This window comes from Mytilus galloprovincialis, chromosome 6 (assembly GCF_965363235.1).
Source record: "Mytilus galloprovincialis chromosome 6, xbMytGall1.hap1.1, whole genome shotgun sequence".
Lineage (NCBI taxonomy): Eukaryota > Metazoa > Mollusca > Bivalvia > Mytilida > Mytilidae > Mytilus > Mytilus galloprovincialis.
Genome location: NC_134843.1, coordinates 38864115 through 38890361, shown reverse-complemented (window position 1 = coordinate 38890361; position 26247 = coordinate 38864115). Strand labels below are relative to the sequence as shown.

General features: G+C 32.0%; 1 protein-coding gene across 1 annotated transcript in view; it reads left to right on the top strand.

The window, feature by feature from the left end:
* LOC143078587 (uncharacterized) overlaps positions 1-26247 on the top strand; it is a 336725-nt gene that overhangs the window by 168029 nt on the left and 142449 nt on the right. The window lies entirely within an intron of this gene.

Below are 26247 nucleotides of genomic sequence, written 5' to 3'. Positions count from 1 at the left end.
TTTAATATACATGCAACAATGCATCCTAGACTTTGTTATCACAATAGAAAAACCTGACTAAAGAAATGCATTACGCATGACAAGATATATGTATAGAACTACCAGAACATTTGTGTCATGTATGAATAAAAACTGTTATTTATAATTAAATCCATTTTAATCTATTTAAAACAATACAGTATTTAAATATTTTTGACATTTCTTTTTAATATTCTTTGATAGCGTACAATATAATTCTTTAAATGTTGTGGCCAAAACCAGTTTTTAAAATACAATCTAGACATACTGCCTAAATATCTAACAATCTATCGCAAGCACCACAAATAATTGTCATTATCATAACATAGATTTGAGCACTTCAAGCGATATTTGTCCTTTATAACCAACATTTTTTAGATCGAATTCGAAATACAAAGCGGTCTTTTTAATTAGAAAATAACAATTTAAAAAATTTGAATGAACTCCTCAATATACCTGGATTAAAATGGTGTACCTCAGACAAGATTTACAAGATTTTTTACAAGATTTTATTCATAACCTGAGACACATACTTCTGTACAAGAGGACAATATATACGAACATATCAAGATAATACATAGCGAGACAGGACAAACGAAACACAAATACATAGTATATTTTAAAAGACAATTGGTATAATTAGATTAAGTATTTTATGATTTTCTTCACGAAAATTGATAATTTCCTTTGAACTTGTACGTTACATATAGACAACAAGCCAGTGAATTTGTTCTTGCTTGGATTTATTACATAGTAATTTGGTATAAACTTTGATCTAAGAGCAGAAACATCAGCATTTTTACAGGTAAACACTATATGAAACTCATCCCCTATTCCCTCATTACATAATGTACATATTCTATTTTCCCTCGCGATCCCCGCCCATCTACCCGTCTCAATAGGTAACTTCAAATTCGAGCATCGAAATTTAAATATGTAATATCTGTCCTTGGGTAATAATCTCAATAGATACGGTTCCAAACCAAACTCGAGTCAGAATAAAGAATAGAATTCATCCCTAGATGCATTATGTATCTGCGAAAACCAATGCTGATAGTACTGATCTGTTAATCGCTGTTTAACCATACTTTGTAACCAATCAATATTTACAACTAATTGATCGTTCCATATAAAACTAAGACCTGTATCATCAAATATAGATTTTACATATTGAATCCATTTCAATTTGGTAGGATTAGTTTCATGTAGTTTAATCATAAGTCTTAGAAGGATATTTGACAGTTTGCTCTCTGTTTTAATAGTTCTGCACCAAAATGATGCCATCCTAAGTTTTATAGAGATATCTAACGGAACTCGACCTAATTCCCCGTAAACCATAAAATTTGGTGTACTATTCCGAACACCAAGAATATTTTTACAGAATTGCAAATGCATTTTCTCAATATTCTGTTTATTTTCAAACCCCCAAACCTCTGATGAATATAATAATATAGGTGCGATTACAGCATCGAAGAGTTGTAACTGAATATCAATAGGCAATGATATATGTTTTATCTTCCTGTAGAGAGCAAACATTGCCTTTTGTGCTTGATCAGAAATCCTTTTTCTAGCAGTACAAAAATTACCGTTATAATTAAAAGTTATTCCTAAATAATTGTAAGAATCTACAACATCTATAGCATTACCATATACATGAAAATCAAAGTTGTCTCGTACCTTTTTTTTTACTAAACACAATAATTTTTGTTTTATCTATATTAACTTGGAGTTTCCATATGTTACAATATTGTTCAAAAACATCGAGTGCATGTTGTAGTTCTTCCTTACTATCCGACATAATAACAGTGTCATCTGCGTACAAAATTACAAAGATTTTAACTAACACTTGTAACAATTCTTCACAGTTTTTAGAAATATATTCTAAATCATTTTCCACACAAAGTTTTCTAAATCATTCAAAAACACAGAAAATAAAAACGGGGATAAATTTTCACCATGCCTAACACCAACACCACAATTGAAGAAAGTTGAACTTTGGTTACCATATCGAACACATGTTTTTATATTTTGATACATATTATAAATAACTGTAAATATTTTCCCAGTAATGTGAGATTTTTGTAACTTTTGCCATAACCCTGTTCTCCAAACAGTGTCAAATGCTCTCTTAAAATCCACAAATGTGCAAAATAATTTTTTGCCCATCGAAAAAAATATAGATAAAATTGAATGCAGCACAAACATATTATCGGTAGTTGAAAATCCTTTTCTAAATCCAGCCTGAGATTCTGATATAAGTTCAACTTCATCTGAAAAACTATTTTATCTCTCATTTATTATTGATGAAAAAGTTTTTCTTAAATAAGAGTTTAATGTTACACCTCTATAATTTGCAGGGTCTGCTTAAGAACCTTTATTCTTAAAAATAGGAATCATAATACCAAGAGACCATAAATCTGGAACTATTCCTGTATATAATACTAAATTAAAAAGTTTAACATACATTGGCATAAAATCATATACAGTACATTCTATATATTCATTAATTATTTTGTCATATCCACTAGCTTGATCATTTTTTAAGTTGTTTACACTTTTTGAAATCTCATCTTCGGTTACAGCACCATTCAATAAGCTATACAATTCATCTGGTAAATTATGTACATTAAAATTAACTTCTGGTTCCTCAGTATTTGAGTCACATCTATTCATATCTTTAAAATAGTCATAGAGAGCTTCAATAGAATTTTTTTTATTTGACTCAATACTATTCAAAATATTCCAAAACTTTTTACTATCTGATTTTTTGGTCTGGCGTAATTTTTTTCCAATATTTCTTTGGTACAGTTCATATGCTTTAGAAATTTCCTTTTTATAGCTTTTGCTTGATTCTTCATATGTTTTCGATTTTCACCATTTTTTATAAAACTGTACCTGTTCCGCGCTTTATGAAATTGTTTTCTACTATCAAAACATTGCTTGTTAAACCAAGGTTTATTGTCGCTTTTTGGTTTGCGATTTTTAAACGGCTTGTATTTACCAAAAGTTTTTGTAGCGACTGATTGCAAAAAGTTACTAATTCTCTCTACAACTTTGTTCATCTCATTTTGATGAATTCCTTGTTGTACCTCTAAATTATCTAATTCTAACAGTATGTTCTAACTGACAATCATGATCCCTTTTAACATTATTTAAAAATTCTGAATATTTTTCTTTTCTCCACTTGACATATTTTTCACTACAAAATTGTGATAGTTCGTCATTACAGTTATATAAAATCACTGGAGCTTGAATAACTAAATGTAATTCACAATAGACATCTGAGACCAATGGATCAAATTCCATAATATCGAACTCTATAACAACTGGAAATAAATTAGATGACAATAATAAATAGTCAATAACACTTGTGTCATTACAAGTTTTTTTTACCAATACCTCTATCATTACCTACTCTTGAGTTTGCTATATACATGTTATTTCTTTTACATACATTTAAAAGTTTGTGTCCATAATTATTACAACTACAACTTGTAACTCTGTGTAATGGAACACTGTTTCTAGGTAAATTTTCGTAGTCAAACAAATACGAAAGTATATCCTCGTCTGAGTAAAATTCAAAAATATCAACCAGATTCTCGTCCGGTATAGTATAGTCTGGTAAACTACCAGTTTTTTTAGACTCTCTTTGTTTTTTATATTAAGCATCTCATTTTCTACCTCATCGAATGATTCACTTGTTGAATATTTCGAAGTCGATGTTGGAATATAAACACAACCTAGTAGAATATCAGTTTTCTGGTTTATAATAAGTTTTGAAATCTTAACCCATTGTACAAATTCTCAATCTGTATTTTTAAAGTTTAAATAACCTTTTAACTTATTTCTATACATAACAACAATCCCCCCTGATTTTGTTTTACATTTTGTTCTAATTTTAGAATAATACATATAGTCATCAGGTATATTCAGTATATCAATGTCAGACAGTTTTGTTTCTGTAAACAAACAAATATCATAATGTTTTATCATCTCTATAAATTCAGGACATAACAGTTTTTGTTTTATACGTTAAGAAAACAAATTTTTAATTCATAAAAAATAGGTTCCGCATTGTTAGTTTGATTTTCACTAGTGCTGATATCTCTTTCTGTTTTTCTTGCACAAAATCCTTATGCACCAGGAAAAGGAGGAGGTGGTCTTTGCTCCATATGCATTGTTCGCTGGTTTTGGAACGGTGGTCTAGGTGGCATTTGTGGTGGTGGATGCGGGAAGAATCTCTTGTTGTTGATATACAGTTTATCATCACGTAAATGTGCAACGTGTCCTTTTTGTCTTGCATCCTTCATGATCGGCACCAATTCACGTCTTCTCTGAATAACTTCCGCTGGGGATTGTTCATGGACACGAAACTGAGTGTCCCTGTCTTTCAATTTTTCTCTTGCAGCCGCCATCACCATTTCGCGGTCCTTTCTTTTTTCAAATTTGGCAACGATTCCCCTCGGGCCTCTATCTCGACGCAGTTTCAGTCTATGTACCACGTGAAATGGAATATTGTTTTCGATTCCAAGTTCATTTGTTAAAAATGATTGAAGTTTTTCTTACGTATTTTCAGGTTGTTTGGTATCAGAAACATCGGGGATCCCGCGAAATATCAAATTGTCTCTCATCGATCGAGTTTGTATATCAACTATCCTGTCCCTTAATTCGTAATTTTCGTTTTGAAGTTGATCATTTTCTCTTTTTATAAAATCTACATTCTGTTCAATGACCGATGATCGTATTGATGATTCCTGCATATACGTGTCGTGTTTGTTGATTTGTTGTCGCATATCTGTTACATTTCTGTCTAAATGCTCAAACCGTTGTTCCATAGCATTCATTTTCACAACAATCTCATCGAGTATGTCTAATTTCTGAAGTTTTTGTGAACAGTCTATCATAAAGTTTTCAAATTTACTATACATCGAGAATTCAGATGGTTGAGATTGTGGCGAGCTAAAGCTGAGATGAGTTTGAAGAGGTTGGTTCGCTATAAGAAAATCTGCAGGAGTTGTTTGGGGAGCCATAAGATAAGATTGATACGGGGTTCCGATTGAAGTTTGACCGTATGTGTTTAAATGGTTTTAATTACTCGGGTTACCATATAATATGTTGTGAGATGTACGTAATTCATCTGCTACTGGAGTATATGGTGTATTGCGATTAACACTTTGTACTTTGTTTACATTGGCGTCCATTTTTTTTGTTTTTGATTGTGGCGGTGTCTTACTTGAACTTCGTTTCCTTTTTTTCTCATTCTGTACTCATTCTGTACTTTTTTCTGTACTTTTCGTTTTGCTTTTTTTTTTTTTTTTTTTAACTCATTATTATGACCATTTAATGGTGAAACAGATAACTCATATCACCATAGAAATGATTACTGCTTGGTTGTTGATAAACTCCTCGTAAATGTTTGTACGCCAGACGTGACTTTCGTGAACGATCCCGTTCGCACAATACATTTATATCTGACAATCATACACACAACTACTTATTTAAACATTTATTGTATTTGCGCATGCTGCAAGAGCAATCAATTCGGTAAACAAATATACAGAATGTTTGGAAGCTAGACTCAAGCAAAACTCGTATAAAGAGATGCTTGTCTGAGAGAACAAAAATGCATTTTAGTATCCATAATGGGCAGTTTGCTTATCTATTTAACAGTCTAATAAGTTGATAAATAACAATATTACTTACCTTAATTCATCCGACAACACCAAAACCGAATATTAAACGAACGAAAACTGACACTACAACTATGCTACACACCTTAAAACCAGTTTTTTTTTCTCAAAATGCAAATAACACATTAAAAGAATAGAGCTTTACTTTAAAACAAAATTTGTATATGACGTTCTTCTTTGGCTATGAATACTAAGCCATTTTTTAATTTAAAAAAAAAATTAGACTGCACGTGATTGACGTCACATTCAAAAGTGCTATGTCAGTTTTAATTTTAACAAAGTCGGATATTAAAATGGACATTTTTTGTTGATGTTGCTCGCTGGGAAATAATATAAAATCATTCTAAAAGTAAGTTATTAAGCATCTGTTCAATTTTTTTATCGTTAAACTGATGATTTTCTATAACACATTTAGTTCACCAAATCCAAATGACTCCCTTTCGAGCGTGTATTATATGTCCTTTTGAATTCAATATAATTTTATCATGTCATACATTCAATTTATCCGAAATCTCTGCCGCCTATAAAATCAGCACGAGGTTTACAAAACTTTGATTGAAGTCAAATGTTCATCTGAATGTCTTGCTTCAAGAAAACAACTTATTACTAATTACCTCCCAAATTAATATCATTATATGGAACTGCAAACTTCAAAAGACATATATACCAGCGACACTTTCAGTCAATGGAAAATAAAATTAATTAGAAATGAGTTACATTGGCGTTTCGTGGAAAAACATATTTACGTTAGAACAAAAATGAGCGTTTCCTTAACATTGAAGATCATTGCAATTTTTGTGAGTTTTTGGTTATTATCTGGAATATCATAATAGGAGGAGATAAACTGTGAACAGCCAAATTGTTCAGCAAAGAAAGATCTACAAATAAGTCACCATGACCAAAATGGTCCCCTTTAGGAGTTTTTGCCTTTCAAAGTAAATGTTTGGTAAATTTTTCAAATCTTTTACAAAAATCTTCCCCTCTGAAACCAAACTTTACCACAATCATCATTAAGGTATCTAGTTAAAAGTGTGTCAGACGAGCCTCCCTACCAGAACAAATATGCATAATCTATGTTTTTTTTTATTTGGTGCTTTTTATAGTTCTGGATTGGTTGGTCTTTTTTTTTTTATAAAAGTAAAAGAATATCAGTGGCAATATATTCGTTGTTTAAAATTACCAAAGACTTTTCTTTTGATGAAAAATAATGCAATATTATTTGTAACTTATTATTTCAAAGGCCTCAAAATAAGATTTTGTTATAAATCTTTACCAAATTTTGTTTTTGCTGAGTGATAATGCAAATATTTCTTTATTTGATAAGAACTTATTGGCTGCCATTGGATTTTTTTAACACATGTTGTTTTTAATCTAAATTAATATCAAATGAAAGATGCGGCAAGTAATTAGAATTTTTTAAACATTAACAAATTTACAAAAAGAAAGTTTTATATAAAAATTTAGCAAACTAACTTGAAATTTTCTTATGTCATTAAAGGTCTCAAATTAAGTTTATCCAGCAGTTTAAAAAGGACAAACATAGTTCTAGTCCGGCTGATTTGTGCAGATACAGATCAGAATTGCTCATTTGATGAGGAAAGCATGAAACGTTACATAGTAGTTCTGGGTCGTATACCCTTTGATTTCAGCTATGGACTCACTAAAAAAAAAACAATATGGCTGCCATCTTCATGAAGGCAGAAAAACGTTATAAATATCAAGATTGTCCGCAAGTTATTCTAAATAATTTCGAAAATTGGGGTAATGTTTCTTTAAGATTGGTCTTCATGTTCTTGCATTTGTTATCAACTAATGCTAAAAAAAATAAAATAGGTTGAGTTATTTGAAGAACGCACACATAAGTTAGCAAATATTGATGCATATACAAAAACAAATAGTGAAAATCAAAATGTTAATCAATATGTTACATGTTATTATAATTGTTGTTTTATAATCGCTTTTGGTTTTAATGTTTGAAATGAAATAGGTTGAAGTGTGTCGATTAAACGTTGATATGTGTCGGTTAATTGTGGTGGCATATTAGGTAACTGATCTGAACTTTGAGGCAGTGTCGACGGCACCTAGTTTCGTGTCTTTTCAATTCCACGCCTTACGTCACTTGTTGGGTTTCCATCTGTTGTACACACTATACAGCTGTATACCGTCAAATAAATCAATGAAACCAATAGGTGTACCTTTCTACAAAAAGATGAGACGATTGCCATCATTTAAAATGATTAATGGACACCTATTTTCTTTTGCAACTACGTGCGAAAACAATACACACATAGTCAGCGAGCATGGTTCTTATTAGTTTTAATAATAACAGTAATAGGAGTACTCAGAGAGCTGTTCTTTATAATATTCCAAGTAAATACCTGTTCTCCCAAACTACGTAGCGTTACGGTCTCCGAATCTTCCATATCTGCTGGAATTAATTCTCATTTAATAGTGTTATCATTGCAGCATTGTCCACAATGATGCTCACATTCTGGTCATATTTAGTACCTCGTACTGCTAGGCTTGTTCCAATGGTTCGTCTGATGACAATATCGAACGAGACCGTGGGCCTCTGTTCTGTTCTGTCATCAGGTGATGTTTCATAGCCAATAGACTTGAATGTCCAGCGATGGCTAACTGGCCCGACCCGTTGCGCTCTGATTTGCTATGTATCCTGGTGAAGATGGTAGTTGCCTGAAATAACCGGGATTGCTGGAGTTTGCCCGTGGAGATGCTGACCGTTGTCCTTAGGTACTATAAGATCTCTGGCTTGGTGGGGATGTTGCTGGTCGATAGGCATTAAACTTGGATGTATTTCTATCTGAAGATCTACCACGATTCTATTACTCAGGGGATCTTCGACGTGTATATAGACCAGGTGACATTCCATAGATCGGGTGATCGTACACGATTTTATTGATCAGAGGTCCCAAGGTTATGCTGATCGGCCAATCCACACTTACGCTGATTTGGTGAAAGCATAACATCAGCTAGTTTTGTGACAATTTGAGTGAGGTTACGCCTCTAATTTTACAAAGGACGTCTCATATTCCCTTTATCGGTCGGTGATACTGTGCCATCAGCAAAAAAGACCTGCCGATAGGCATAATTGGCACTTTTAGAATAATATATCGCCATCTGGTTGGCTATTGAGGTTTTCAATTGTTTTACCACCTTGTTGATCGTTTCTGGGATCCTCTCTAATACCGGGTACATGCCTTGCAGAATCTATGTCTTTACATCCTCGGAGAAATGCTTCAGTTCCAATCTGGTGTTAACCTTTTTCTTGCTGAAGAGTTGCTTCAATACCTTTTTTTCATCTGTGTTTACCTTGAGAGCGTACTCCAAGGCAGCATCGACCAGGCAATCTAGGAGCCTACACACCTTTTTCCTGTTTTGCCATTGTCGTCTACCGGCTGTTCGTTCAAATTGGCAAATGAACCGTCCCAAGTCATGGATCTTCTTCCATTGAATATTTTAATTTTTGGGAGCTGAGCAATCATAAATGTCTTGCCATCGGGTATTGTTGTTGCCAGGCTCGTTTTGATTTACTCTGCCCTTTTTTGGGGTTGATCGTCAGATGTTTTTTATGACGACGTCACAATTTACGGGAATTTTTGTCCCCAGTTTAGTACTTGCTAACAAATGCCATTGACAATTAAGACTAATTTTATAGTACAACAAACACGGAGTAATAATGATCATAAAACTCTTCCAAATTTTTAATGTTTCAAAATGCCTCTATAGAAAATGTTACGATACATATATATGGAGGTAGTGATGCTGTTGTTGGACAGTTATAGTATATTTGATTCATAATTTAACTTCTTTATAAAGTGTTTGACTATTTTAGTTATTGCATTTGTTTATTTGCCTGGTATATATGATGAGTTTATTTACATAAAACTATTGTTGGAAGTATATGATAAAGCGATTAATACATGGCCTTTTCCATATCAGCCTGAGTATCATCCCTCGACCCATATCAGCACCTCGACTCCGTCTAGGGCTGATATGGGGGTCTCGGGGTATACTATTGTGTACTCTTTTAGATTATTATTACGTATTTGAACATTTAGCAGATAAGATATATATTTACAGCACTCGAGCTCGTAATCATTATAGCCCAGTTTTAACCTTGTGGATCTAATTAACCGGTCTGTGATATTAAACTAATCATATACCAAAGGCTGAGTAAACAAAATCTAAATTATGTGACGGTTCTGATAACAACACCATCTCCACCTGCATTTATTATCATTTATCCGGATCATGTTATTTTTAAGTTTGATTCTATGTCCGTTAAGTTTTCTCCGTTTATTGTAAAATATAGATCTTGTGTTTTCAATTTCGTTTTTCCGTTCAATCTGGATAAAGATTTGTGACATCATGATGTTACCATAGTGAAGTGTCCTGTTTAAAAGGATCATAAACCGATATTACACTGACTGCGTCAGACACATTTGAAATTCATAAGCTATTTTCACAATAAATCATATATGTGTTGGATCGAAATGTACGGTAATCTGCAAATTCTTTTACTAGCATCATATTTCTCTTGGCTTGCTTGATGAACCAAATTTGTCTTACAGCGAACTATTGAATTTATAAAATATAACATCCTTTTCATACCACTCTTTAACATATAAAAGGTCTGTCTTAGGCATCCTTATATGATTTAGTAACTGACTCAGTTAAATTCAAATTGAAACACGCCAACTAAGACCGAATGTTGATTGTTGCTATATATGTGTTACAGTAAATAGGTGAAATTAGGATTTACACGCAATAACTAAAATTAGTTGAATTGCATGAAATTCCTGAAGCACTATCCAGTTATTACCAATAAATTCTAATTTTTAAAAGAAGTGTTAAACATATTTACTAACTTTTGAACAATGTAGTAACATGGTTAGCTGATTAACATTTAGAGCAATACTGATTAGATTCTGAACCCTTTGCTTTACCTTGCTTTGCCAACCCTTGAAGCCCTAAACCGGTCTCTTTCCTAACCCGTTTAGAACCTTATATCCAGACTTGGGATAGGTTCATGGAATACACAGTGGGGTTAAAGTAGTTTTGTCGTATCGACACCCTCCTCATCTGTGTGATAAATGATATAAATACGGACGGTCGAAGAAAAACCGTAAAATCATACCAGAAAGAACCAAGTTAATTTATATATATAATTATTCAACCTCGTGAACACGGGGGTGTCAACCGATATTCGTATCCGTTCCGAATGTAATCAACGGGATTACATGAGAGTTGCTCAAATCAAGTCAAAAAGATGCCCGAAGGAACCAAATTTTGCAACCTGTTCATGTAGGGGATAACGTAACTGATCCCGTTTCAAGTATCAATAGATGACGTAGGGGTCAAAGATATCTTCTGTGTCTAGTTTTGATGATCAGAAAAATTACCAATTCAAACTGTTCAACTGACGAAATTTTAAATAGATCTTTCTCTAGGACATAAATCACTTTCTCGGTAATCCATTCGTTAGCTTTTCAAGATGCAAAGACCCAGCTCGAGTTGTCACTGCAGTTTGCCATCTCATAATAAGTAGTTCGCCTTCAGAGTGTAAGCTGAAAGGCATTGATTCTCTGTTATTTGGTGACAATATGCAAATCTACTTGAGACAACTTGTAATAAAACATTGCCGTTGCATGGATTTATATCATTGCCTTGCATTGTGTAAGTAGGCATTGAGTTGAAGACCCATTTTGCTTTTATCTTTTTAACAGGTTCATCGTTTCGATTCAAATGATATTCAGCGAGTTTTAAAAAAGTGATATAACAACTAATTTCCAGATTCGATACACAAAACTGTGATTAAAGAGGATGCAGTCATGAAGGTCATTTGATTTTTTTAAACTCTAATGTAACCCTTTTCTTTATTTTCTTTTTTGATTTTTTGAATAATGTCTAACATTTCGAAGAACCAAAAATATCGATATGGTAAATAGCTGAAAAAATAACAATAAAGCAGTGATTTTCCGTTAATACTGAAACAATCAGTAAATACACGTAAATACTAAATTGATTACTAATGACAGTTATTTACTGAATTGTTTAGTAATTACGTCTAATCATTTTTCATCTTTTTTCTGTAACATATATATTGAATGCATGTCTTATAACTAGGACCAAACATAAATAAATAATAATGTACATGTTATATTACAAATTACTGATGTAAACCCGTTCAAGGTCGTAAACCCATGCACGATAATATTAAATCGTTTAAGGATGTTCAACGTTCAGATAGAAATCATGCATTGTTTGTATGATCTGATTAACATTCAATCAGACTTTAAGTAGGACGTACCTTATAGAGGTAGCAAGGTAGAACGTATCTATACTACTTTTCAGTGTATTTCAGATTAACGATAAAAACCAAAAATAGACAGTCCTTTATCAGTGAGATTTGGGTAGAGGGTGGGACAGCATATTATTTCGGTCAATTGCGTCACGCAGTCATTAAATATTTGTCCTCGTTAACGAGTAAACTAAATATCAGGTTGAGACGTAATTTAAAATATTTGACTTCGAAAGACGAATGATTAAAAATAATGATAATATTAAGAATAATTACGACGAACATGTGTGCTCGTCCTGAACATTCATGACATAGTAATCGTTGAAAGTAACACAAACACATATAAATCAATGAATAAAACTCTGGTACCCAGATTTCATGTAAATGAAATAATACCTGATAATTGAAAAGCAAAAATATTAGAAAAAAAAACACAATATAATTAAACACAGAATATAATGCAAAGCAAAGGAAAGCTAACTTCTGTTTGAACTAAATATCAGGTTGAGACGTAATTTCAAATATTTGACTGCGAGAGACGAATAATTAAAAATAAAATAATAATATTAAGAATAATTACGACGAACATGTGTGCTCGTCCTGAACATACATGATCAATTGAAAAGCAAAAATATTAGGAAAAAAACAATATAATTAAACACATAATATAATGCAAAGCTAACTTCTGTTTAAATCAACACTGGAATACGTTTATACACGGCCGACACTCGGATAACCGAGAGATTGATCGGTTAATCTATATTGAGTATGAGGTTATATGGGCGATTGGTCTGTTGATTGGGTTGGTTATACGTCTGTTAAGAGTAAAACGCACAATTTAATGTTAAACTTTATTAAATATACAGATTTTTGGCATATTATAAAAACAAAATCAAAAAAAGAAAAGTGTCATTGATAGAACATTTTCTACCTATAAAAACATGTCATAGTCGGCGCAGTTTTCAGTAAAACTAAAAGGCATCGCGCAAGTATGTAGTATTAATGCTCAAACGCATAGCCATTTTTTTTTTAATAAAAGGCGAAACAAGCAATGTAAGATAATATTATTTAAAGGATATAAAATAGTACTTTGGTTCTAAAAAATAAATTGACATAAGTAAATATTTCATAATTGTAATATAACGTGAATAATACCACGTTTAAGTGGAAATATTGGAATAAAAGTCTGTAAATGGGTTGGACAATTGGAATTGTATCAGTTAAGAGTTATTTAACCACGACAATAGCTTTGCTTCCTTTATTTTTGAAAAAGTTAACAATGAAATGTTCTTGAGTAAAAACAATGACAATACGCCGTAACAGTATCCTTCTAGTCAGAACATTTTTATTTTGACTTTCTTTGCATTTTATTGAAGGATATGTCACTTCAATATTGCGTGATATTGATTTGCCGCTGGAGTATGCATGAATTTATTATTAACGTTAACTTATCAATCAGCCTTAATTTTTGTGTCTGTTCAAAGTAGCACATTCTTTAATCCGACTGCATGTGTCTTTCTAATGTAACAAAGGGTACGTATAACTTGTTGTCGTTCTCATATGCACATGATTTTTCACTGGACGTTAAACTCTTATTCGTCAGCATCATTCAATTGTTTTTTTTTTACTTAATCATATATTGTTTACAAATCATTCTAAAGAAGTAAACGGAAAGGAGCAAATGCAACTACATTTGGTTATCTTAAGTTTTAATTCATGTTTTTCCGGTTAGTTCCTTTCTACATAAGTACAGAGGAGAACTGCAGTTGTCCGCATGTAAACTTTTAGCATTTGTCACAAATATGAGTACATCGCAATCCGTTACTGTTTCAACACCCAGGGGTGTTTTATGTGTGTATTCTGAAACAATTATTATTTTTTCTCTTTTTTTTAGCAATGCATCACTTTCTATTGTCCTTATCTTTTATTCTATATTCTGCGTCTCCATCCAGATTCTCGTGTATACCATGAGGGTCCGGATTTGGGATGTTGTTTATTTCTGTATTCTTTAAATTGTTATGTCACTTTTCTCTACATTTTATTTATCTTACTCATTATTCTTTCTTTCTCTATTCTTTATTTTTTAGCATCCCAATATATTTTACTTACTGATGTTTAGTTACATTACGAAGTTTATCTCTAACTTATATACTGGTTACGAATTCAGATGACAAATTGGTGTCATTCATGACAATTAAACAGAATCCACATGATATATACGACCATTGTAGGATGAAATTAATATAACTTTTATAATATTCTTTTTGAAACCATTTTTATCCATTTTCAATTTCCATTGTCTAAATTTTTCATTGTTCATGTGTTGCTTCCGGATTTTTTAGCCGCTCGTCTTGAGCCTAATAGTATACCTATTTGAACCGATAATACCCCAAATAGCAATAAATAGTTATCAAAGGTACCAGGATTATAATTTAGTACGCCAGACGCGCGTTTCGTCTACATAAGACTCATCAGTGACGCTCATATCAAAACATTTATAAAACCAAACAAGTACAAAGTTGAAGAGCATTGAGGATCCAAAATTCCAAAATGTTGTGCCAAATACGGCTAAGATAATCTATGCCTGTGATAAGAAAATCCTTAGTTTTTTCGAAAAATTCAAAGTTTTGTAACAGGACATTTATTAAAATGACCACATTATTGGTATTCATGTCAACACCGAAGTGTTGACTACTGAGCTGGTGATACCCTCGGGGACGAAACGTCCACCAGCAGTGGCATCGATCCAGTGGTGTAAATAATTATCAACGGTACCAGGAGTATAATTTAGTACGCCAGACGCACGTTTCGTCTACATAAGACTCATCAGTGACGCTCATATCAAAATATGTATAAAGCCAAACAAGTACAAAGTTGAAGAGCATTGAGGATCCAAAATTCCAAAAAGTTGTGCAAAATACGGCTAAGGTAATCTTAGCCTGGAATAAGAAAATCCTTAGTTTTTCGAAAACATTAAAATTTTGTAAAGGAAGTTTATTAAAATGACAACATTATTGATATTCATGTCAACACCGAAGTGTTGACTACTTGGCTGGTGATACAATCTCTCGGTTAGCCGAGTGTCGGCCGTGTAATAGTTGACGAAAATTGAGTTAAAATAATCTGCGGTTATGGAACAGCCATTCTCGTTAGGGATAAAATTAGAATCCGCAATACCTGAACATATTTGTGTTGTAGATTTTTTTTTTTTCCTTGGTATTTTGTTCTTGGTACTTTTTTGTTGTCATTTTCTCTTGACAATATAATTATCAATTAGACAAAACTAAACCTAATTTGCATATTACAGTTTTTTCTTGAACTTGTTTGCTACAGATTTTAATTCAAGCGTTCCATTTCATAATGGTCTGTTTTATAATAAAAATACATTATCTTATCTTAAATAAGTTGAATTGTACGAAAACGGGAGTAGGTCTATAAACATTTGTGGTCAACCAAATCATGGTGTCAACAATATGAAGTGTAGAAGTGATAAAAATAAAAACACAACACAATGACCTGTTCCAGTAAAAAAAAAGCATTCTGTTATATAATGTCGGCGCAAAACCAGTTATACCTACATTGAACTGTGTCTGTTTATTTTGTTCATACATCGTTGTTAATATAATGAAACTTGATACGACTGTCGTACAAGTGGTACGTTTAGCCAGCTCTAAAACCAGGTTTATTTCACCATTGTTTACGTGAGCAAATGCCTGAGCCAAGTAAGGAGTATGACAGTTGTTATCCATTGATTTGATGTTTTGAACTTTTGATTTTGTAACTTGATAAGCGATTTTCCGTTTTGAATTTATTTGGTGTGTAGTATTTTTGTGATTTTAGTTTTTTTATTAATTACGGTTGAATATGAATATCATTTTTTATTAAAAAAAAGAAATAGATCACAGACATACACTTCCATGGATAAGGTCTGTTAGTATTACATAAGATGTTTGAAAACTAATGGTGAAAATCAGAAGAAAACGTACAAGAAAACAAATAAAGCAAAGTAAAGAAATAACTAGTATTATTGTTTTAATTCCGATAGATCGACTGCCCTACAAGTACTAGAAGTACAGAACAAATGTACACAAAATATATATCAGATAGGCTACATTTACAATGCACAACATTGTTAAAGTGCCACATAAGAGAATCTCCAACAAAAATACGGCATATAAAATAATTCAAAACTCGATTTTAAAAAAGACAACAGGAAGAATCAAGAAAATGATGAATCATAAGATTTGAAGTAGGTTACCTCTGGACTATATCAGGTATTATACTCCCTTTTTAGTGTATTTTACATTTAAGACTTGCCAGATTGATTTAAATCATCAGATGCTTACTGATTGACTGATGATACTTAATCATTTAGATTCATAAGAGGCAACCGTGTTGCATTATTAAATGACAAGACAAGTTCGAAAACTCTATTGACACATGGCTTTTAAATTGCACCCATGAAATATTAAAATATTTATAGGCAGACATTCCAGAGACGAAAGCAAATTACACTCAACTAGGTTTAAATAAGAAGTTAAAAAGACGAGAAGGAAATTACTGTGTTCGGAAATTGACAAACATATCTACGAAAGAGTAGATGAAGATAATCAATGTTATTTTGTGTTTTGTTTTTCGCACTTAGAGATCTTGTAAGAATATACAATTGAGTAATTCTTTCCACTATACAAAATTTAGTGAGACACATCCAAACCAAGTTAGTTTAATCTGAATCCCTTCTAAAGAAATACTATATACATATAAATATCAGATATGAAATGCACAGAAAGAGCAGTACGACATATTTCAGCTTACAAATACTTTAGTTACAAAGAAAATCTGAAGAGAATTAAACTACCAACACTGTATTTAAAGAATGAGAGGGGATAAGAAAGATAAATATTAAATATAAGATATAGAATGGCAAATATGAATCAGAAACAAGTACCAATGTATCTTTCTCACATTAGTGGGGGAAACAAACCCAGACGTCTTGAATGAATATATATTCAAATCATTCACTGAATATTTAAAATGAGTGATGAAATATAGCTTTGCTGTAGGAATTGCACTATACGCAACATGATAATAGTATAATGGCCAAGTCAATAAAGGCCTCAAGACAATTGCCAAACATTGGACAAATGAGAAAAAAATCTACCTTTTTCATTATCGAGCTAAATAACTGGAAGCAGTAAAAAGAAAAATGGAGAAAATAACACCTAGTCAGTCTTGCGTAGAGGAACATTAACTAAAAATGTATAACTTAAGATGTAAGTAATTTACGCTTTACTACTTTAATTTAATCTCAATATCATGTATACACCGTGTACAGAAGGACAAATAATATTGATGCATATAACATTTTTGAAAAAGTAATTAATCTCATAACCACGATTGCTTTTCTTTTTAAATAATTTCTGCTATTTTCTCATTGGTCACCTTTATCTCGTCACTGTTACAAGGGATAAGATGGAAGATGACAACACATATAGATGATCGTTCAACATACACTATTTGATTTAACTGATGTGTTACGCTTACATAAATATGTGTAACAAAATGATATGTAAGTAATTATGATTCATTGCTGTTGAAATACAGATAATTGAGACCGGAAGCCTCATTCAACTACTGAATCGATATACACGTACCCAGACACGTCCACTCTGTGTTTTTTGTTAGATGTGTTTCTACTTTTATCCTTCTGGGGAGTTAAGTCTTTTCAAAATTATTTATATAGTTCGTTCTTATGTAGTACTGTTATACCACTGCACCTGATTCGGGCGGGTGGGGGTGGGGGGTGGGGGGGGGGGATCCCGCGAGCATCTTTAACCCCGCCACTTTCTTTATGTATGTGCCTGTCCCAAATCAGGAGCATGTAGTTCAATGGTTGTCGTTTGTTGAGGTGTTACATATTTGCTTTTCTTTCTTTTTTTTGTACCTACATAAGGCCGTTTGTTTTCTCCTTTGAATTGTTTTCCATTTGTCATTTCGGGGCCTTTATAGCCGACTATGCGTTATTAGCTTTGCTCATTGTTGAGGCCGTAGTTGATTAATGATAGTTAATGTCTGTGTCAATCGGTCTTTTGTGCACAGTTGTTTCATTGGAAATCGTACCACATCTTCTTTTTATATAGATTATGCTGTGAGTTTTCTCATGTGAATCGTTTTATATTTTCATGTCAGGGCCTTTTGTTACCGACGATATGGTATGGGGTTTTCTCATTGTTGAAGGCCGTAATTTGCCATTTATTTAATTACATACTGTTGCATTGATAGATTGTTGTTTCATTTGTAATCATATCTCATCTCTTTATTTCCATATCAACGTCATTTTTCGTTGAATATTGGCAAAACATAACCTTCTGAATATCATTTATTCTTTTATAACACGTTTGCTAAGAATTTTAGAACTAGATGCTGTTGAAAGAGATTTCGAACATTGCTTCAAGAATTTGAGGAGACTAAAATGAGTACAACTTATTTTACTTCTTGAAAACAAGTTCAGTAAAGGTTGGTTCATTATCTGTTGGTTTCTAAAGGAGTAGGTCCGGTAAGGGCCGATTTTGGTCTCAAATTTAAGGTTCATCTGACGAAAGATTTTGGACAGTTTTTAAACACCTAAGTGTCTATTTCAGTTGATTCAATTAGTTTATGTGAAAGATTTAAACTGATTTACTCACAAGAAAAAGGCCCGATTCAAGCTTAAATATGAAAAATCTATCAAATATGCCAAAAAATGTCACTTTTCAGATGGTTTTCGTCAAAAATGAAAGTGGCCGCATCCGTGTTCATCCTCAACTTTTTAATATGTTATGTTTTATCATCAAATACAACTTACATTTCAATATTATGAATGAACTCGAATGCGGCCACTTTTTTAAGACAGAAACCATCTAAAATTTAACTAAAATGCTTAAATTGTGAAGATTTTAGTAATTTGGCATGACTTAATAATGCTAGCACCCAATATATGTGCACTGTATTGTCAAAAACAGCCCATATTTATGTAGAAGATTCATTCTTCTTTCCAATAAATAACTAAAAGTTTACATTTTAACAATTTTGTAAAACTGCTATATTTTGGGGCCAAAAATGGGTCTTACTGGACCTACTCCTTTAGATTATATTGGAGACCTTAACTTAAAGTCCAATGAAGTGCACTATCACTACTAGTATACATATGACTGTTTTTTTTCTTTTCATTTGCTTATTCTTGAACATAACTATAGTACTAGTGTTCTTACAGACTATTAAAGTACCTGCGTTAACTATCTTAAGATCTAAAACATAATGCATATGATCAGTATAATGCTTTTAATGGAAGGTGGACGCTGTTTGGTATTTTACTAAATGGTGACCATTTCAGCCTCACCACACCTGGAAGTTGAAATTGTCTACAGGCCTTAATGTCCATAAAGTGTCACAAATATAACTCCTTAGACATATATATCATAAGTCATTAGTAATAAGGTATATAAGGGAGTTCAGTGTTTGAAACGATGTAATCTATTTAATGATAGATATCATTTCAAAATGTTGCACAAGTTAGTAATTGAATTTTTAATAGATTGCTGTTAACAGTCAACATTGATTCTTATCCTTAATTGTAAAATATCAAAAAAAAATTTATTAATATGCATCTCCATTGATTTGAAGAATTAATAAATTGTAAAGCAAGTTCTTAAAAATGTTATGTTCATTTATAAAGAGACAGCAACATAATGCTTTCTGATGTTCTTCATCTTATAATGACTGTAAGGACTTAGGTTCTATCATGAGTAAAACTCTCTTATCAATATATCAAGTGCATGTATGTAACATGACTACTAGTTGAGTTCAGTGCTTTATATTGTTTTTTTTAAGATGTTCTCCAATATATTCTCGTCAATTTACTTAATCCAATAGATACAACTGACAACTTTCGAGTTATGTTCTTCACCGGGTAATATTGTCAATTATGAACACCTTTATGACGTCATTAACTATACATAAGTGAGTTTTGTTTAGAGTCGGCCAATCATACAAACAAAAGCTCTAATGAGCTTTTCATCGACATAAAAGAAAATGTCGAGATTGACTTAAGAGGGGACTGCCTGTATCCTTGCACTTTAAAATTAATCAAGCGTCTTCTTGATCGCAATTTTGCAGGATACACTAGAAATAATCTTTGTTCCATCGATCTTTAATCACATTTTCCTCATGACATCAGTGATGATTATCATTGTAATAATTCTGTTTTCCCGTATGCAACGACCTTGGAAGCCGTCTATTGGAAACAAACTCATTTCATTGCAAATTAGTTACATCTGCAGATACCAATGGAAAAGGCCTCATTTCATTTTACGATTTTTCTATTTGCCACTGTTAATATCATTAATATACCTCCTGTATATATCTGTATAATTTGTCGAATAACCTTGGTATTGTTGGAGTCATAGCTACCAGTACCCACTTGGTGATACCCGTTGAGGGGTTAGTGAACAATACCTAGATGTATCCTACCTAAACTCAATAAATTATGATACATTCATTTATAGAACGTAATTTAAGATAAATATAATTTACATAATTGATGCACATCTGCATTGTCGTAGTTCATATCATGAAAAAGATAAGTCAATCTAGTAGAAGTAGTAAATCCTTCTTGCTTTTTTACTTTATAGAAATAGCGCTATCGACCTTTTAAATCACGAATATATCAATTACAATGAAGAAAACAGGCCGTTTTAATATTAATTGTCACATCACAGGTAGTCGTGGCATCATGGAAAGAGCTTCTCTACAATTGTTGATGTGAAACATTCATAATTATGGTCGATTTGTATCTGCATTGGTTTAAACCCTCAAAGATATGGGAAAACAGACAATATGAATATCACCTTCATGTATAATATTATACATAATTTAGTAAATATATGTGCTCAATTTACTCGAAAGTTTGTGTTGCAATTTGTTATCATTTTGAGGACAAAAATAAATTATATGCTTTCAAAATTAAATTCACATTGAACATTTGTTATATTTGAAATACTCTGTTGTTTAGTCATGTAAGTTTTGCACACGTGTATCGATGTCTTTGACAAAAGATCATTCTTTAGTTATTGAATTCAAAGACCAATAAGATATATTGCCACTATACACCCTTTATTAAAAAACCTGCTTCTTAATTGGCATATGTCTTGTTTTGAAACTTGTTCCTCATAAAAAGCTTGAACTTCTAGGTATATTAACAGAAGTGTATAGGTAATGTTAGTATACTTGAGTATTTTCTGTCATTTCTTGTTTATATTTTAGGACTTTTAATAAGAGCAGCTGCTAATATTTCTTCCTGAAAACCAAATCTTGGTAAGTTTTGTTTATTTTACATGAACTTTTGAAGAGATTCATCGAAGGTTGATGTACGAGCCAGGTAAAATTGACATCAACGATGTTGCATTATTTAACCCTTTGCATTTGCGATTTGCAAGGGAGCACTGATGGAAAAAGATTCAATTGATAATCGAAGAAAGAGAAATGCAGAAAATATTTATATTTATAAACCGATAAAGTCTAGTTATTATGACTTAATTAATATAGAAAACGTACGTAAATACGTTATCGAATGGAAGTGAAATTCTCCGATAAACATGAATTCATTTAAAATATTGTAATATTGTACTGTTATATCAATTTACTTTTATTAGATATTCTGCCGGGATACCTAATAACTAATATATCAGGGATACTTAGTGCAATGCTGTACACTAAGTAAATTGTTAACAGCAGTAGTGTGCAATAAAATATGTTAGTCACGTTAAAAAAAAGAAAAAAGAGGAAACGTACGTAAATTCTGACAACGATCAAACCTCAGTTAACGAAATTTAAAGATAGTACATACACATTCTGCACTCTTAAAAGCCTGTTAATTATTACTAAAGGTAGAACAAAACAGTGCTGGTACGCAGAACAAAAGAAAGAATATAGCTATATAGAAATATAGGAACCAATTGCAAGGTGCCTGGCAATTAAGATTTACAATCGAATGGATGGTGAAGATACCTAAGGGACTTTCAAACTCAAAATAACGTTAAAACAAAAACCCGTTAAAGGCGCTTCTTCTAAACTGGTCATCAGTCCTGTCAATGAACTTCATATACACTTAATTTCAATAAGAAATAAAAAAAATACTGTACCTGATGTTACCTGATTGTAACTGTTGAAAATAATATATACCAATTACAGAAAGTACTCTTCAATATCTGGTCATCAGTGTTGTTACCAAAACATTAAAATAATGGACTCCAATGAACCTAGAAGTTCGTACTGTAAATAGAGCCTATAACATTATGAGACCCATTTACCCTGGTCATATGTGTTGTAAATTTGATATAAAATAACGTAATTAGTAGTGTTATCAATATAACATACACATTTGAACCCCATCTATCTTGGTCATAATAGATAGCAATATATATAGTATAACTTTTTTGTAGATGCTAAACTTAACAAAAACGTCCATATCCTTTATAAACATAATAAACACAACTATAAGGATTAGTTGGGATATATAGATATAGTCATTCTTGATCTTAGAATAGTAAATAGGTGAAGGAAAACCAAGGCCCAGTTTTAGCCAAAGAAAATAGACATGAAAACAGTTTTGGAGAAATATTCCAAATTTGCACAGAATTTTTGGAAATGCATAAAATCAAGAAATAAAAATGAAAGATTTTGATTATGCTATGATGTCATATTTGCCACACAATATAAACTATATTCATGAAAACAAAGAAAATTGCTAAATTAATGCAGTTTTACTTCCGTTCTGGAAAAAATCTTGTGCAGGCAAGAAACAACAAAATCAACAGAAGCTGCACCATTGTCATATTCTTACTAAATATAACGTTGTTTATTAGGTTTGCACATACTTTTCCAATTTAATATATACTAATAAGTTGATGTGAAACAATAAAAAGCAAGAACATTTACAAGATATACACATTTTGTTCATTGTTTGTTGCCTAAACAACAAAGTAAAAGAATATGAATGGTAACTTTTTTTAGTTTGCATTAATATCTGGACCAAATAACATAAAATGAATAAGGATTTTATTGTCCTTACTTACTCTTTTTAATTTCTTATTCTTGTGATAAAATCAGGTTCGACTATTCGTCAATTATATAAAGTGTGTTCAGTGCATATACAAAATTTGGTCATTGTCAGTAGAATATAAACTTTTTTGTATGAGGCTGAGAAACTGGGGAGGGCGATGTTCTACCGACTCCTTCCCAAGTTTTTTGCCGAGTACAAAGAAAGTTTGTATTTTTATGACATCGACCTAATACTGTTTTTATACTTCAACTTGAATCAATACATCGATAGTTATTTAAATCAAAACACAAATTTCAAACTTATCTTCATCCCATGATGAACCCCTGACTGAGAAAAAAGTGTTCATGATGAAATTGACATAGACAATAACTGTTTAGTGTCTTCAAATATCAGATGTATTTGTACGAGGCTAAGAAACTGGTGTAATGCGAGCTTTAGTGAGCTATTACTGTTGTTTCGAGCCCAGTGCAAATACAGCTAATATTTAAAGACACTAGACAGTTATTGTTTTTATCTTGCAATAAATCATGTTAATTCTGAATATTGTTTATGCTTTGAAATACACCAAAACGCACTTTTTTGCATTTATGTTCGATTTCAAATCCCTTGAGGCTCGCGTAGTAATATCAAAATCACACATTAAGCTAATGACGGGTTTCCAAAAATGAATCTCGAATGGTCAAGAACAATACATCGCTCATGGTGAATGATTATCTATTTTAACATATCAACTAATTTCAAATGTAAAAAAATGACAAAATATTGTCCAATTTGAATTAGAAGTGTACGAGCTGTGCTACGCTTCAGAATTTTGAACTGAACTTGACATTCACTTAACTTGCATGCTGAAATTGACATGGTTGAATTTTTTACACATTCTTATTGCTCTGAATATATGTTTGAAAACAAACAGAGAACGAATAAAAGTAATCGTGAATTCGCATAAGGTCAAACAATACATCATTAGAATGCGACTGCAATATACATTCTGAGGTCACGCAGGTGCATACAACACTCGTCAACAGCAATGCACATTCGTATTCTGGCATCGGGTGGAGCTTTACAGAGACTGGTTGCAGTTTAAATAAGTATACTTTACATCTGAAGTCACGGACACAGTTGGTTGGAATTTTTCCATATACATAAAATGACAATATTAAAAATATATATATATATATTTTTTTTACTTAGCCTCAGTTGGTTTTAAAATTCCTGACTTGAATTTGGTCTTAATCCAAGAATTACTTTGAAAACCAGATAATTATAATTTCCAACGGTTCGATAGTATAGTGGGAAATTATTGTAATAACGGTGCTAGTGAATACTATTGATACGGGTACTTCTTATGTACACGTATATATACATATCACATGATACTGATATTTAGCGGGAATACTTTCCCTTGTTGGTGACTTCTAGCCAAGCACCAGACTGGACAACAGTGAAATAAACTTCATTTTCTATTGAATTGTTATTCTAATTTGTATCTATGTAGGGATTATACATCTTACTAAAAAGTAACTTGATTTATTACTTATTCCATGCAGTATATTTATTTCAGATATATATACAGTCCAAGTGTAACTCTCGAGACGGTTTTCCGAGCATTTAGGTTTGGAAACAGGTTTCCAAATTTTGTTCACTTTATTTGAAATGTAGTCTTTTGAATGCAGTTTAAATGGAGTTTGAACCGAGGTAACTCGTTTTAGTTGGTTTTTCCTGGCCGGTGGGATCGTTGATGACAGAGCCCATAATTTTGAACACAATTTACTAGTTTTTCTATTGAATTCTTTAATGAAAGTTTATTTATCGTGCATTGATACTTATGCTTCATGTATATTGTGTATATCAATTATATTTATATTAATAAAATATGGGGTCCACCAGTATTGCTGGGCTATCGGCTATAACTATTATTTAGTATTTATTATTATGCCTAGCAATAGTAATTAGTAAAGTTGATACATCAATGTTAATTTTTCTGAGTTAATGTAATGTTCAAATATCTCAATGTACAAATGTATTGCAATCATTGATTTAATATCCCTTTTTACAGGACATGGATAAGCTATCTTTGAATAAGGTAAGTAAAACACAACTTTTGTCCATTTTGACCATTATTGACAAACCACTACAGTATTACTTAAATTTGTATTTGGTTTTATCTTTTTACTCAAGTTCGAGTTAACTCAAAATGCATTTAAATATCGCTGCGAATTCTCTCCATATGTGTATAAAATAGCAAATCGCTAACCGTTCTTTATATCAATGAAACGGCTTCCCAACAACACAAGCAACCATCCGAAAATCAACATAGTCTACCATAAATGATTGGTTTCTTTTCAATCGTCAATGGGACAACTACCAAACAACATTAGTAACTATCTTGAGGGTTAAGAGCTTTGTAATATTTGTGGAAGAAAATAACGTCTTGCTAATTGAGATGCTTTATGGTCGTAAGATAAAAAGATACGTAACAATAACGTTACGTTACATTAACAAAAGTGTGCGCGAAAGTACGGGAAACAATTACATAACATAGAGTTATAAAGTCTCTTGGCCTATATTCACGATATTCTGGGGGCCTCAAATGCATAAGAAATAAAATTATTTTAGATGATAAATACTCAAAACTATTAAAGTTCTATAAGTAGATCACATTGAACAAATGTTGAAAGTTTCTGTAATGTCACTATACGTTAACTGCCCCTCACAAAATTCCTTTAACAGTTACTATATTTCTAACGGATATAACTTTCATTGGTCGTGGGGTAACTAGTCCTCTAGAAGTCAGTACTTTTGCTGCTCGAATAAGTCCATCTCCTCCTTTGATGACGTCTTCTATTATTCCTAATCTCCATAAAAGTCGTGGTGATTCACTTCCTAATTGAACTACATCTGCGATGTTAACTTGTCCAGTATATTTTCCGGAGGCTCGATGATATTCACGTAATCCGGTAAGATATTCATTAGACCAACGGTTTGCGAAATGGTATAATAAAAGTCCTTTTCTCTCAAATAATTTGTTGGCTGTGATCGTATCAAGTTCTTGAATATTCGCGTTGTGTTTTTCGTTGTGCATCTCTGTGGTCGTAATAATCCTTCCGTGTAAAAGATGT